Raw genomic sequence first — 10,948 nt, forward strand, 5'->3', positions numbered from 1 at the left:
ATGGACTTTGTGGACAATGTGAGGGATGTCATCATGGAGACTGATGAAACAATGGTCTCTTTTGATGTCACATCACTCTTTACGTGCATTCCTGTTGATGATGCAGTAGAAGTGGTCAGTTTAAAATTAAAATCAGACACCACTCTGAGCAGCAGGACCACACTTTCTACAGAACAACTGTGTCAACTCTTGAAACTGTGCCTGCAGTCAACCTACTTCACATATGGGGAGCAATATTATAGGCAGAAACATGGGTGTGCTATGGGGTCTCCAGTTTCTCCTATTGTTGCCAACCTGTACATGGAGGAGGTAGAAAAGAGAGCCTTGACGTCCTTTTCAGGGACACCACCAAGTCATTGGTTCAGGTATGTTGACGACACCTGGGTTAAAATCAAATCCCAGGAAGTCCAACATTTTAGTGACCACATCAACTCTGTGGATAAATACATCAAGTTCACACGAGAAGATGTAAAAAATGACAGGTTGGCTTTCTTGGACTGTGAGGTCTCAGTCTCTGATAGAGGACATTTGCAAACTGAGGTGTACCGCAAACCCACACACACAGACCAGTATTTGCAGTTTGACTCCCATCACCCTTTGGAGCACAAGTTAGGAGTCATCAGGACTCTGTATCACAGAGCAGACAGCGTCCCCACTAGCTCAGGAGCCAGGCAGAAGGAGAAATCCTACACAAAACAGGCTCTAGAGCAATGTGGATATCCTAACTGGGCCTTCCTGAAAGCAGAGAAGAAACCCAAACAGGACTCCAGTCAGCCATCAGGTGAAAAGGAGGAACCCAGACCCAGACCAGTGGTCATTCCGTATGTTGAGGGAGTATCAGAGAAACTGAGACGTTTATTTTCTAAACATAACGTCCCAGTGGCTTTTAAACCCCAAAATACATTACGGCAAAGACTGGTTCATCCCAAAGATCCAGTCCCCCGGCACAAACAGAGCAATGTTGTGTATGTAGTGAACTAGGCCTGATGTCAAAACCTTGACCTTAGGCACCTTGTGGGACAGAAACTGTCATTTCATTGATTTGAATCCAGAAATACAGGTTGACCCATCCTGAGACTTTCTTTCTTGAATTCAAGTGAAAGAACACTCTCTTTTCTATTATCATTACTATTTTACAAATGTTTGATAATCAAAGTGTTTTAGTTCAAACCATTTTAGATGCTGCAGTGAACTAATCATTTTTAATTAACTGTGAAACAGTAACAATGATTTTTAATCCTCATGCAAAGTTAGAATTCATGTTAAGGTCTGTTACAGAGTAATTATACATTTTCTGATTTTCTGTCTTTGAATGAGCAGGGTAAGTTGGTCCAAGGTTGGACTCAAACGCAGACAAGTGTTGGAACGAACTGTCATGTTTTTACATCCTCTCAGACGTAAATAGAGAAGCTGGCACCTGTTGGCACCTGTTTTCCGCCAACTCGTCCAAACATTTCTCTCTCTGTCTCTAAAAACATTTTCAATCTGTTCCATAACATTCTTGCTGTTTTTCTGACTCTTAGTGACCTCTTTCCATCTTTAAAATTCTTCTATCAAGTAGAAATCAATCCAGATATTTTTAGAAATGTCTGTGTAAAGTTTTCAATCACCGCCGTGTGGTTAATCAAAATTGTACAGCTTGCTAAAATTAGCCATGTTGTTATTTTCCATATTTTGCCAATTAATGTAAATGTGTGATGTGTTAAACTTTGATTCTGTTAATAAATGACCCACTGTCGTTGGTGAGTCAAGGATGATTAACGTCTCACGTCCACATTTTATTAAATTCAATGCACATTATATACAGTCCAGAAAAATGAAAGAATCCGTTTAATTTATGAATATATCTCATGCATATGTTCATCTACATGTATGCTGTTCAGTGTCAGGAGGGCTGTGATCAGTCTTACATCGGGGAAACAAAACAGCCACTGGCCAAAAGGATGGCCCAGCACAGAAGATCAACATCATCAGGCCAGGACTCTGCAGTCTACACTCATCTCCAGGCCAGCGGTCACTCTTTCAGGGATGAAGATGTTCACATCCTGGACAGAGAGGAACGATGGTTTGAGAGAGGAGTAAAGGAGGCCATCTTTGTGAAAAGAAACCGTCCATCATTAAACAGGGGTGGAGGCCTCCGGGTTCAACTGTCCCCCTCTTACAATGCTGTGATTGCTAGTATCACTCAGCCCTCTGTGAGTAGTAAACAGCCATCAGTGTGCTAATGATCCATTGTTAGGCTGATGGTCCTTCTTGAGCATGTGATCAGCTGGTTTTGGTTGTCAGCAGCAAAACTGGTTGATCCACCCTGAGAAGGTGCTATTTAAGAGACTGAGCTGAATACAGCTCCTCAGACTGAGGAAGTCTCTCGGATGAGAGACGAAACATTTCTACATTTTTTGTTGATTTGCTTTGTTTTGTTTTTTTTGAATGTCCAGAGGACCAGATTTTACTTTTTTAGATTTTTCTACCTGGATTATTGAGCATGCATCAGGATAAATGGACCGTACTTATTGTTGTGCTTTCGCTTCCGGTGCGGCAATGGAGGTTTGCAGGTACGTGAAAATACACAACAAAGAAAAGGATCTCGTTCGTGAACATTACTTCCTCAAGTAACATGTAAGTTACAATGGCAGCTGAGTTGTTCTGACTCCAACACTGTGAAGTCTCAGGCTCTAGCTGTGGCACAGGTAGCGTTTAGTAATGTCCATGCAGTGAGCCATGAGAACCGAAATCAAACAACTGACACTGAACTGAAATGTCTCGTTATCTATTTAGTCCAGATGGCTTTGTTGCAAGGGCAGCACAGTGGCGCAACTGGTAGAGCCTCTCAGCGAGCAGGTCCTTGGTTCAAATCCCGGTCCAGGGGCCTTTCTGGGTGGAGTTTGCATGTTCTCTCCGTGAATGCGTGGGTTTTCTCCGGGTACTCTGGTTTCCTCCCACAGACCAAAAACATGCATTTTAGGCTGATTGGTAACTCTAAATTGTCTTTAGGTGTGAGTGAGAGAGTGAATGGTTGTTTGTCTCGTTTGTCTCTATGTGGCCCTGTGATGGACTGGAGACCCGTCCAGGGTGTACCCCGCCCCTCGCACAGTGATTGCTGGACATGGGCACCAGCGACCCCCATGACCCAAAATGGAACAAACGGGTAGAGATAATGGATGGATGGATGGCTTTGCTGCATTTACTGACCTAACATAGGCTTAGAAAACGAAAACAAAATACAAAACCAAGCTTTAAGGCTGATAAACAGTTGAACATGCACAATTTATAGCACCTTTCTCTCTTATCAAGACACTCAAAGCTCTTTACAACACAATCTGTGTCCTCATTTACCCATTCATACTGCACTCTACTAGATCTATACAAAGAATAATCAGAGCTTTATCACATTCAAACACCAATGGGACACACATCAGAGATAATGAGGGGTTCAGTGTCTTGCCCAGGGACACTTCAGCATGTGACTGCTGGTGGAATTGAACCCCCAACTCTCCCATTGGAGGACGACTGCTCTAACCACTCATCCACAGCTGCCCCAAGACAACTATATAATTAAATGAATGGCAAACTAATTAAACATTTGTAGCTGCCAGTATAAAGCCATAAAGGACATTTTAACGAGTATTAAAAACTCTGTTTTTAACAGTGTCCCAAACCCTGAAGGCTTTCTTGATTGAACTAGTTTACTAAAACTGTAGATTTTTTAACGACATCATTATTTTTCTGTTCAACTCATTGGATTAAACAGCTCTTATTGTGCTGTTCAGGCAGCGCTCACGCTGACACTTAAATAATGGAGCAGGTTTATATCCTCACCACAAAAATGCATCTCATTCCAGACTTTGGAAGTTAGATTGAATGTTCTGTGAAGTATATACGGTACTTTTTAAAAATAATCTTCCCTAACGCACAGTGAAGGGACTTGGTGGCAAACAACACCTACACACTTGTTACAAGGTAGAGCCTCGTGTGTCTGCAGCACTAAAATGAGGGAGATCTGGGTATAAATTGACATTAGTCAGGACCTACTTATTCTCCTTTATAAAGCACTCAGTGGGTCATTTCCTGTCATTCTCAGATGACAGGCAGGGACGGAGGCGCGTGGGCTCCAAATGTATTCAGCTCCCAACGGCCAGCCGCCCCCAGGGGACCGAGACGCCATTCACATTTCACCACGAGACTAAATTTGAGATGTGAATAAATCACACAAGTCAGCGAAAGCTCAGACGAGATAAACGAGAGAGTGCTGGAGGAGATAGGGAGCCGGGAGGGAGAATTTATGACTCCGGACAAAAAGAAAGTTAGAGAAGAATGGGATTTGAAATAATGCATATCGCCCACCACCTGTTATGCCAGAGTTCTATACTAAAATCAGCTTATTTTGAGATATGATGAAGTTAGAGCTTTTTGGGTAAAACCTTGAAAGTAACATTAATTTCATACGATGAAGTTATTTTCCCGTCAGCTACTGTATACCACACCAAATTTTAGTTCAGTGTCTGAAAAATTCACTATTTTTGTGTTGGCTAACTTCCTTTAGCCGTAGTGGCCATCTTGAATTTCATGAACTCCACAAGTTAATTAGGAGTAAATGCACATCCAATTGTAACAATTGCAAATACAGATACAAGTACCGAAGAGAACAGATACCAAGACTCAAATATGTTTACAGTGTTTATTTACAAAGGGAAAACCATCAATTGTGCCAGGGAGGGAACTGGAACCCTGAAGAGCAAGGAGATGGTCGCTGGTCTGTCGGCAGGGGGTGATAACGTTGTTGCTGTTTTTTCTTATGGTGGAGGTAGGAGTCCGTTGTGGGTAGAGCTGACCCAATGATTCCAGGGCAAAGAAGATGCGCATCAGAACAAAGGTCCCAGGTAGGAGACAGGCAAGTGGTAGGAAGGCATGGAGGCAGCTGAGGAGGCACAAGAGTAGTGATGTGTCCGTCTGTGTCGAGGCGTCGAAGCGTGTCGAGAAATCCAGGAGGATTTATGTGGAGAGTGTACTGATGACGCTTGTAGTGACGTTCGAGGCCTCGCTAGCTGGCCGTACCACGTGACCGATTCAAGAACGGGCTCGTTTGCATGCGCGAGATTCAAAATACAAGGGGCAGACAGAAAAATCCATCATCACCATCATCATAAAGACAAATTAAGATCATTTGCAGATCAGATTTAGACTATTTGAAGTCCTCACAAATATAATTTCCTTTTTTCCCCTTTTATTCAACTTAAAGCTTCGCAAACCAGTTATATTATAATCCATCTACTGGTTTTACATTTATAGTTCACTTGATGGCGCAGTAGAGCAAATGAAGCACCATGGCGTTGGATCATGAGTCGAGCTATTTGAAGGAAAGCCTCAGTGCTTCATGAAGCTTCATCTCACCATCACTACACAAGAGAGCTCAAGGTCCACAGGAGGACATCAGGGATTATATTCTGAAAAGCATAGAAAAATATACAATTTGTTACCATTTAGTTTAATTCACAAGTGATTTGAATGGCTAGACCAGAACTACCATTGACAGGTAATGCTCCAGCGCCTGCTGGATGTCCTCTGCAGCCTTTTATGCTCCTCTTGCTCATCAATCCGGTGAGGTGCTGCTGATTGGTGCTCAGATGTGGCTGCAGGGAGCTGGCAGGGCAGAACTCCCACACCAATAATTAATTTCCAAGAGTTGTATTGAAATTGGCTGAGTGATTCATGATTTTTTTGCTAACAGACAAACAGTGTTGATGGCAACAGTTAATACCAAGGTTTTAAGCAATGATGTCGCATAATGTGTTGTACTCAAAGTGCATATTGGGAACAATGCTCAGCAACTACTACAGTACACCAAATTTGAGCTCAACAAATTATGGCCCACTCATTTCAAAGAGTGAAAAGCCACAGAATAATAAAGACAATGGCAGCTCTGAGACTGAAGATGTCCTGCCTGCGATATGTGCACCGGCATTATTGGTCTCCATAAAAACAAAAAAAACACTGTTTTCTTATGATTCATTGTGAACATTTCCATCAAAAGGCACATCTGGCAACATAACAATTACCTTGAAAATAGCAAACGCCTTGATGGAGGCACTGAAAAAAATATTCAGACAGCTGAAAATGTGGCCCAGAGGAAGGCAGTGGGAAATAAAAATGATTACATCGAGCATCTCTACATCCAAAAAGTCCTGATTGCGGGGGATATATTTGATGGCTTCACACTCATATGGCTGCTTCATCAGTGCCTAAAACGGTGTGCTTTCCTATTCACAGTACTTTACCATCAATGATTCTGCCTAAAGCCTGTAAAATAACACAAACGACATGTCCGTTGTACATTGTGGTAATAAATTACCTTTATCGTTCAGATTCATTTATCTCCTGCAATAAAATAATAATCCACAATTACCTGTTAATGATTAACCACATTAATAAACCTGAAATGTTTGCTAATAAACTCGCCATTTGTCCTTGCAGTCAAAGATGACACCATCTATGTGTGTGTGTTGTTAGCAAAATATTTCATGGATTACTCGACAGATTTTAATGAAACATGCAGAAAGTAATTACTGGATGCACACTTAAGCCAGTCTGATTCAAAATTGTTGTAAAACATTTATTTACCAGCGTGTTTGAATGAGAATCTATTTTAATACTGTCTTCAGAGGGGATTTTGATCTTTCACTACCTGTCAGTTATTTCTGTATTTAGAGGCGTGAGACACATTTTATTTTTAACTTCAAGCTCTGGGGGTTGCTCTAGATTTGGTGGTAAAGCCTAATTACATATAACTGATAATGGTTTTTTTGGTGTTTTGCTTAAATAATCCCCATAGCAACAGATCAGCTCAGTGACAGGACAGTTGTTTTTTTTATTTTAATAAAACCTATTTTATTTATTTAATATTTTTTTTCTTATTTATTTATTTTGGTTCTACAAGAGAGGAGTCAAACTGAAAGCTCTGCCTCCTATTCTGCTTTTGAAAATAGGAACCACAAGTAAACCTGCAGTCCGAGAGTGAAGTGCTCTGTTAAAAAACAAATGGAACAATAAGATCTGTAATATAAGATGGAGCTAGGTTGTTGAGGGCTTTGTAGGTTAGAAGAAGGATTTTGAATTCTATTCTGGATTTGACAGGGAGCCTGTTGTATGTGTGGTCAACCCAGTTGTAACGAGAACCCAGAACGACACAAGACTGAGATACAAAAAATGATATTTATTTACAGTGAAATTAAGATTATATACAATATATACAGGGGCCTGGAACTGGAACTCCTGGAAGAGGGAAATAGTTTGTTCAGGTCGAGACCAGGTAAGTGACGAGAGAAACAGTCTTGATTTGCTGTTTTCTGTCTTACAGTTTTGTTGGTACTGGAGTGAGTTCAGGAGTCCCAAGAAGTATGAGTCCCAGCCACAGGTTCTGTTATGATCCAAGATCCGAAAGTCAGGGTTTCCGTGAGGCCCGACAGGATGTCGAGAGAACAAGGCACGATTGGTTCGTCCAAAGCGAGGAACTGCTGGCATAGAAAACACAAGGTCAGTTATCATAAACACTGGAGAGCATAAAAGGCTGAGAGCACTAGTACCGAGAGGGAATCAATGCTCCAGCATCGAGTAGTCTTGACTGCAGCCTTAAATAGGAGTCGATGCTCATCAGGGAGATGACCGCCAGGTGTAGGTCGTTAGCGGCCATCTTGGAAGCTGCAGCAGAGCTACTCTCACATTACCCCCCCCTCAAGAATCGCCTCCAGGCGACCTGAGGCGCTTTTCGGGGTGAGCTCTGAAGAACGCGGTGATCAAACTTGGGTCCAAAATGAATGAGCGGGGAATCCAGGATCTTTCCTCGGGACCGTATCCCTCCCAGTCCACGAGATACTGGAAACCCCGACCTCGACGTCTGACGTCCAAAATGGTGCGAACCGTGAAGGCGGGATGGTTGTCGATCAGTCGGGTGGGTGGAGGGAGGTCGGTAGGTGGGCACAGAGGACTCTCGGAGACCGGTTTCACCTGAGAGACGTGGAACGTAGGGTGGATCCTCATAGAGCTGAGAAGTTGAAGGCGGACTGCTGTGGGGTTGATGATTCTTGTGATGGTGAAAGGGCCGATGAATCGTGGGGCCATCTTTCTGGGAATGTTCCTCAGTTGAATGTCCCTTGTTGAGAGCCAAACCTTTTGGCCCACCTGATAAGACGGGGCAGAGGAACGGTGTCGGTCGGCGTACCTCTTGTTCTGTGCTGCGGTGCGTAGAAGTGCTGCCCTCGTTTGTAGCCAAACGCGTCGACATCGCCGGAAATTGTGCTGGACAGACGGCACCGTGATGTCCGTCTCAAGACTGGGAAATAAAGGGGGAAGATATCCCAGAGAGGCTTCAAACGGGGACATACCTGTGGCTGTGGATCTGTGTGCGTTGTGGGTATATTCCACCCACACCAGATGTTGAGACCAGGCTGAGGGATTGCTCTCCACGACACAACGAAGGGTGTTCTCCAGTTCCTGGTTACACCTCTCAGCCTGGCCGTTAGACTGTGGGTGGTAACCTGAAGTCAGACTTGCGGACGCCCCTAGGGTCTTACAAAAAGAGCGCCAGACCTGAGAAATAAACTGTGGACCATGGTCAGAGACAATGTCGGAGGGGATACCGTGGATTCGAAAAACATGCTGGATCAAAATTTGTGCCGTCTCGAGAGCAGAAGGTAATTTGACCAAGGGAATGAAATGAGCCGATTTAGAAAATCGGTCAATGACTAAAAATGACTGTGTTACCGTCGGACGGGGGAAGTCCAGTGACAAAGTCCACTGATATGTGTGACCAAGGGCGACTAGGTGAGGGTAGTGGTTATAATTGTCCGGCCGGGGGTTGATTACCTGTCTTATTGCGTGCGCAGGTGGCACAGGCAGCAACAAAGTCTTTGACGTCCTGGGTCAACGTTGGCCACCAGAAGTGGGACTTGGTTAGGGACAACATTCGGGTAACTCCTGGGTGACAAGACAGCTTGTTAGTGTGAACCCACTCCAGTACCTTAGCCCTCATGACAGAGGGAACGAACAGGGTTCCGGGGGGTCCCAGGCCGGGATCGGGCTCCTCCTTGTGGGCATCGCGGACCTCTTGTACAATGGGCCACGTGAGAGCTCCTACGATGCATGTAGGTGGAACGATATGTTCCTCATGTTCAGGTCCATCTGGGGGAGAGAATTGTCGAGACAGGGCGTCTGGCTTGACATTTTTTGAACCAGGCCTATAAGTCAAAATATAATGGAACCGACTAAAGAATAAAGATCACCGTGCTTGTCTGGGGTTTAATCTTTTAGCGTCCCTGAGATAGGTTAAATTTTTGTGGTCGGTCCATATGAGGAAGGGTGTCTCCGTACCCTCCAACCAATGACGCCATTCCTCTAAGACCAGCTTGACGGCCAGTAACTCGCGGTTTCCTACATCGTAGTTACGCTCGGCTTGGGACAAACGCCGAGAAAAGAAAGCACAGGGGTGCACTTTATTGTCTCTGGGGGATCTCTGAGAAAGGACGGCACCTACCCCAGTATCGGAGGCGTCCACCTCTAGGATGAACTGGCGTTTGGGGTCAGGATGGCAGAGGATGGGTGAGGTTGAAAAAAGTTGTTTAAGTCTGTTGAAAGCAGTGTCTGATTCTGGAGTCCATTTGAAAGTTCTATTAACAGAGGTAAGTTGGGAGAGTGGTGCGGCAATACGACTATAGTCTCTAATGAAGCGTCTGTAGAAGTTTGCGAAACCCAGAAAGCGTTGAAGCTGTTTACGGGTTTCAGGAACGGGCCATTCTACAACTGCTCTGATCTTCTCAGGGTCGGTACAATAGTGTCCCTCCCCGAAGATAAACCCCAGGAAAGAAACAAATGAGGTATGGAACTCACATTTCTCGCCTTTGACGAATAATTGATTTTCATATAGCCGCTGAAGTACAGTTCTGACCTTCTTGATGTGCTCTTCCTTGTCATGCGAGTAGATAAGTATATCATCAAGATATACGAAAACGAACTCCCCTAGGAAGTCTCTGAGCACATCATTAACTAATGCCTGAAAAACCGTGGGAGCGTTAGTAAGACCAAAAGGCATTACTAGGTATTCGAAATGACCCAACGGGGTCCGGAAAGCCGTCTTCCATTCGTCGCCCTCCTTAATGCGAACCAAATGATAGGCGTTACGTAAGTCTAGTTTAGTGAAGATGGTGGCTGATTGAAGTTGTTCGTGTATGGAGTCGATGAGCGGAAGCGGATATTTGTTTTTTACTGTAATGTTATTAAGACCCCGGTAATCGATACAAGGGCGGAGGGTCTTATCTTTCTTCGCTACGAAGAAGAACCCGGCCCCCACCGGGGAGGTGGATGGGCGAATAATACCAGAATCAAGTGACTCCTCAATGTACTCCTTCATGGAGTCCCTCTCGGGTCCGGAGAGGTTGAACAAACGACTAGCTGGTAGGGGAGCACCAGGAAAAAGATCAATAGCACAGTCGTATGGTCGATGTGGCGGAAAGGACAAGGCTCTCTGTTTACTAAAAACAGGAGAGAGATCGTGATACTCGTGTGGAATGGAGGTTAAATCAATCTGTTCAATAGTGGTATCGTGTTGAGTTGCGTTAGAGATTCCGGAGCGGAGACAGTGTTTCAGACATCTTCCGCTCCATTTCTCTATTCTACCAAGTTCCCAGTTAATGTGTGGGTTGTGAAGTTTCAACCAGGGATATCCAAAAATTACTTGGTCATGGGGTGAATCGAATACAAAGAAACTGACGTGTTCGTGGTGGTTGCCGGAGGTAATTAGGTGCAAATCATTAGTGCGGTGTTGGACCTGAGATAATGTATCGCCTGTGACTCCGGTGATGGAAACGGTGGGTATTTTTACTGTGGGTAATGACAATTCGGAGACCAGACTCTGACTAATTAAATTTTGTTCAGCACCGGAGTCTATGAGTGCGGAGAC

Source organism: Nematolebias whitei, chromosome 10 (genome assembly GCF_014905685.2).
Source record: "Nematolebias whitei isolate Nwh7 chromosome 10, NemWhi1, whole genome shotgun sequence".
Lineage (NCBI taxonomy): Eukaryota > Metazoa > Chordata > Actinopteri > Cyprinodontiformes > Rivulidae > Nematolebias > Nematolebias whitei.